Consider the following 6,393-nt stretch of genomic DNA (forward strand, 5'->3'; position numbering starts at 1 on the left):
TGTATATACTGTACCTCAGCTTCTCCTTAAGATCCTCTTATAGCAGAGCTGATTTAAAAGGAATCATCTCATTCTGAATACTGTCAGACTGAAAGTGTGGGTGACCCCACTAATGCACAGTGCATCTGGACACTCAGTCAGTCTTTCATTGTTTAAATTGTTAAGATCTTGGTCATCTCCCTGACTTCCCTTCTGGTTTGCTGTACAGGTGACCTTATTTTACAATTAACTCCTTCATGAGAAGTGGGTTCAGATTTAACGAGTGGTCTGAACTAGTTGTACTTTTAAGTATTTTTCATCAGCTCACTTCAGTTATCATACTTTTTGCATCTCTGAGTCAGTGTGCATGTAAATTTGTGATGAACTCCCACTTCATCTGAGCTCAGTTCCCTCCGGATCAGGAGGCCAGTAAAGGTTTATTGATAGTGGTAGTAGTACCACAGAATTCCTGAATGCTATTGGAAGATGCACATTTATAGATGGAAAATCCATTGCGCGCATTGTTATATGGTTGTTGACAAAATGAAAGATGCTCTTCCCTTAAAAATTCAATTTGCCTAATGTCTGCGGGAACACAATAAAGAATCGCTGCCTCTTTCTTCTCCACGCTTGTGTGTGTGTGTTAATACTGTGCATGTGCAAGCAGGATCAGCAGTCAAGCTCTCTGAATTCTACCTCGGGGGGGATGTGTTTGTGAAATTGGATTTAGCCTGTTATTTCATAATCTTTCGCACAATTTGGTTGTGCACTGTTTCCACTTAGGGCCACATTGAATTTGTTTTAAGTATGAAATATGTGCTTTGTGACAAGGTCAGTGCTCCGTGGTGCAGCCAGTGCGGGCTGAAATCAATCCAAAAATATCTATTTGCAGTATGTGTTTTTTATCTGGAACTGCTGGCTAATGAAGACTCATCACAAACTGTGGCACGCTATAAAAATAAGTAATACAAAATATGTTGCTAATCTCATAATCCTTCCATTCTTAGTGTGGCTGCTAGTAGTAGCATCATTTCTGTCTCCATGCATTCCCAGTGTTCATGCTGACGTGGTCCATAGCAAGCAGAGGTTAGCACCACTGTCGTTTCCCGTAAACTGAGGACTGAGAGGAATAGTGTCAAATAGTGTCTGAGCTCCTTCTTACCAGTGACACCCTTCTTCTCCATCACAGCATCCCCACCATAATCTGTATGGATTTAGCGTATGAATAATGAGCTTAGTGGACTGAATAAAAAATGGGTATCACGACTGTTTATGTTTAATTTCAAACTAAATATCTAATTTGTCTTTCTTACTTATTGGTGCATTCAAATTTAATTTCGCGCACTTATTTCCCAACCAGGTGATAATTAGGTCTTAATGGGCTAAAGTAATATTCATGTCTACACGGCCACTTGCACTTATCTAAACACACACTATTCATCATGTTCCTCATACTTACATCCATTTTATAGACATTAGCCACAACAATGCCTGAACACAAGCCTAACTTAAAACCAAGTCACCTAAAATTAAACACTTCCAGCATCTTGTCACCTCAAATAAGTCAGTTTCAGATTTAGGCCATGAGGTGACTAATGCTACTGACTAATACACACACACGCACACGGACCACTGTTTTCCTTCTCTTTCTCTTTATGCTTCATGCTGCTGCTCTGTGTTGTATCTGCCCTCATGACACGGTGTGTTCATTCTAAGCAAATGGATTCAATCCAAATAAAGTTTCTCTGTTGTTATCATGTCAACCACTATTATCTCCGCCTAAAATCCTGCCATTGTTTTGCAAGTCCAACTTTCACAAAGCAGTGTCAGACTGCTGTAACCAGGTGATGACTTATTAAGCAGGGGGCTTTTGTTCTCCCTCCTTTGATCGCTGTGAGAGGTGAAAGGGATTATCAAATAATGTTGTCATGGAAACCATCTGTGAACCACCTCTGTTGGTGAGACAGCTATGATTCAGAACACAGATCATCTAACTATAAATTTATACATAACCTGGGCCCACCACACACTTTAAAGCTGCTGTAGCTCAGTGCACTGTACGTGTGATGTTTGGTTGTTTCTGGAGAAATCGATGGCTTCGAAGTGACTTTCTGACCAGCCATCATGCAGAATGTGGGCTACTGTATATTATAATGTGAATGAATGCCTGTGAATGTAACACAACATATTGTACATGCATGTAATACCTACATTTAACTTTGTAACCTTGTAACACAAAACCCAAGAATTACACTTAGATGCTGCTGATCTTAACGTTTTCCTTCTGTCAAATGATGCATGCATGCTCACTGCTACGCTTCCTCTGCTGCGAGCTGCACTGGAGTGGTTCCGTATGACTACAATGGCCATGCAGGTGGAGAAGGACAGCTTGGTCTGCAGGTCTGCTGAAACTCTCATCTTGGGCTCAGCTTTGGAAGACTTTCATGTAAATACTAAGGAACCCAAACAGGGCTTTTATTTACTTGGTTTCCGTTCTGTGTTGACCAGTGAACTTGTGGTCTGGAAACAATTCTGCATGACATTAACAGTGGACGATAAAAGGCTCTGGGTATTAAATATGTTGCGTTAGAAACAGTGTGATGCGTTGTGTCATTGTGTCAAACATCTTTTGTTTATAATGAATCTGCGTTTGGCACCAGGCGACTGTGTCATCTTACTTCTCCGCTCCCAACAGGATTACAACGTTGGCATCTGTGTACTCCCATCATATGATCTCAGTCTGACAGATGGACCCGAAGAGTCTGGCAAAGGACGCTACCGATGACTTTTACAGTAGCTCAGCAGAAACGCGTGGCGCTGCCTGAAATCTCCAGGAGACCCATCGAGCTCTCTCTGCTCATGCAAAGGCAAAGGCGCTGTGCTTAATATAATGAATGACACAGATGACGACCGATGAAAACAGCTATCGTGAGACGCTGACATCCACATGCTGCTAGGCACAAGGTGACCGAGGAAAGTGATGGGAAGTGACGGCTACACCTGCCACGCAGTTGCTTGGTTCCTACGTCCCAGTAAGCAAAAGCAAAAAACAATGGGAGGTGACGGTGAAACTACGATGAAAACCAATGTACAGCTTGAAAACGAAACACCATGTGATGAATTGAGCAGATTTGAAGCAGCTATGTGTGGTCGCTAGTGGCAACCAAGAGAGAAGGATGACCCCATGTGTTTGGAGTACAGTCTTTCCAGCCCTACTTAAGACATACTGTAGCTCATCAACGACTCCCTCTGACCTCTCTCTCTGCAAACTCATATCGACCCACGCATTATAAGCATTACCGTCGATTCCCTCTGCTGCAGAACTTTATACAGAGGTAAATCTGTGGGTCGTTCTCACCACATTGACCACACAGCAGCAATTCATTCATAAAATCCAAACTAAGCCTTCAAAGCCTCTGACCAAAATGAGCTTCCTGTGTTATTTCAGGAGAGCCAGGAATAGCACAGGGAATCTTGGCAAGTGCTGGTATACACTACCTGCCATAAATAAACAGACATGAAGACGTTTGAACGCTGAACAGCTCTTCCACTTGGCTGTTTGCCTACGCTGAAGAAAAAAATATCCACTGCGTGTCAGCATTTAAATGTTCAGGACAAGCACGCTCACCTGCAGGAGAGCAGTCAGTAACCAGAGCAGTGACTAGTAATAGAGTGTTTGTTTAACATAAAACACTAAATAATACTGTACTGTATATTTACACATTCATTATACTTGATACTTGTACTTATAGTAGGAGATGCTTAGTGATAAAACTCTGGCTTAAGTAAGTAAAGTATTGGCTTAAATTCTAGAAAGGCAGCAGGTTTTCAACTTTTTCCTCTTGCCTTTCAATTATTTAAAACTCCACTCTTTTTATAGATATTTTCTGTAACACAGTAAATAACAGACCCTACATATCCGCAGCCTCTCAGTTGTTCTAATTTTAATTCCAAGTCCTCTATTGGCTACTTTGCAGGATACTAAAAAAATCCCACTAAGAGGGAAGTGGATGAATCCACCAGCTGTAAAGAGGCCTGTGAGAGCTTTGATGCGATGGTGGGGGGGGTCATCTATTCTTCAGATAGATGTTAGTCACAGTAACAATATCCATGTGGATAAAGATAAAGATAGAAGACAAATCACAGTGTCTGCACAAAGTAATTGCAAATTTACCACTTAAAAACAGTCTTCATTCTACTGCATGCATCATTTTAACATGCTGTTGTTCATACATACACAATAAAATGACTCATTACGTTGCTTCTGGTGCCTCCTGCCCTTTAAAAGTGACAGGAAAGTGGCAGCAGCACCGCGTCCGCGGGGCCGACGCCAAATCAAGATGTGCTCTACACAATTTCCCATTTCACAACGGCTCAGGAGATACAGCACGTTGTAGTGAGCGCAGCTTTGGTGTTATGGCACGTTGAGGTAATGAGGAACAATAACAGGCTGCCGTTTATTGCCGTCCTACAGGCTTTTAAAGGCCTAACGTTGCGGTGCCACGGGTCCAATGTGCAATCTAGCTGGTGACTGATTATAAAATCATCTTTTCCCCATCATCTCCTCAATATGTTCACAAACATGGAAAAATAACCCCTCTGATCACCCGTTGCTATAGCAACTCCAGCTCGAGCACCGGGAAGCTTCAAGGCCACAGATACTGTTGTGATATCAGGCGTTTGCAGTAAAACAGCAAAGTGTCTTTGTGACCAGAAGTGGTAGGCATGCTTCAAGAACGCTGGAAGGACGACTGGGGGCGAAAACAACTGACATGTAGAAGCCGATGATGAATATGAGGATGCAGAACATCAGTGACGATCAGACCATAAGATCTGCAGTTGTCCCGGTGTGGAGAAACGGCAGCTGAGTCCACATCCTGCTTGATCACATCACTGATACGGGTTTGACAGGAGACAAAGTGACCCACTGTGACTGTTAAGCACATCCACCGGAGCTCCGTGTCTCACTAATCTTGTCCTGTTTCACACTTGTTACAAAACTGACTGTCAGCTGTACATTCACACCTGTGTATATAATATAAAACCAATATACTCCTACTGTAACTGTCTGAAAAATGCAATGCTCTGAAGTGTTTGCTGCCATTTTGAGAGCTTGAGGTGTTTGCACTCACACCACGAAGGGGGTCAGGCTGGACCTTCTTGCTGAGAAAAAAAAGCAAGGAGTCCAACAAGTTTCCTTTGGAACGAAAATGAACTATTTTGTTATTATAGAGTCCCACTAGCTGTTTTTTCAGTTCCAGTTCTTGCACCGTTTCTAATGGACATGAAACCTCTAAATGTTTTATTGTAACAAGTCTTAGCGTTTTGTAACAGGCTGGCGTGACCCTGCTATGTTGCTATGTTCCTCCACCACTCCATCATCAGAGTGACCAAGACTGGGGACAGCACTGGGAACAGCTGAGGAACCATGATCCCAGTTGGCAGGAGATGTTCTGCAAATGGCCAATATGGCAGCCTGGCTTCTGTCTGTGGCTGCCTGTGACACTCGGAAGCATCAAGGTCAACTATCTGTCTGCACCCCGCCAAGAACATTCATCCTGGGCGGGAGGCTCCGTCCTCACCTGCTTCAGCAGATTGCAGTGTGTGAGGAGGCAGCAGCATCCGGAGGAGGGAGAGGCAGCCTTTGTTTTTTTGAAGAAGATGAAGAATTATTATACGTCACATTCACCAGTATAGCCTTTGATTTATATTGTTGTGAACGTGGAGCATTGTTCATTGTGTATCTGTCACATCAAGGGAAAACCATGAGGCTTCCCAGCATCCAATGTCTTGATCCATGAGCCTTCGCAGCGTTCACTTCATGCCTTTATGTAGGTTACATGTTTACCCTCACGCTTCTTGTGTAACACATGTGGACATCTTGGCCCCAGAGGCTTTGGAAAAAACTGTGGAATGTTGGAGCATGATTTAATCTCCAGAAGCCAGCTGGAGATTTTTGATTTGGCAGGAGAACGAGGCTTAATATATAGTTACATCATGACACAGGAGGCACATACGATGTCTTCTGACATCATTTCACAGTCCAGACATTACTGGGTCACAGGTGCCTCTGTCAGTGTTTAAATGCCCTCTGGACTGTGACACCAGAAACATCATATTTAAAAACCAATATACTTAGCATTTCAAAATAAAAGTATATTTATTGGTCACTATTTCAGTGGAGTTTTTAGCGTTTGTATTAAAGATCTTCTTGTTCAGGTTATGTTTGGGTGATAAACCTGATAATACATTGCAGGTAGGGTTTATTCACCTCAAAATATATGAAGTGATTTTTTTGTTTGTCGCACAGTTGTATGTTTGTTTGTTTTTTGAACAAGTTAAAGTGAGAGGAAAGCGCGTGCGCGCGCATCTCTGGGCGCTCGCTTTACGCGCAGCTCCACGCCGATTCCTTAA

The sequence above is a fragment of the Betta splendens genome, chromosome 5 (assembly GCF_900634795.4).
Source record: "Betta splendens chromosome 5, fBetSpl5.4, whole genome shotgun sequence".
Lineage (NCBI taxonomy): Eukaryota > Metazoa > Chordata > Actinopteri > Anabantiformes > Osphronemidae > Betta > Betta splendens.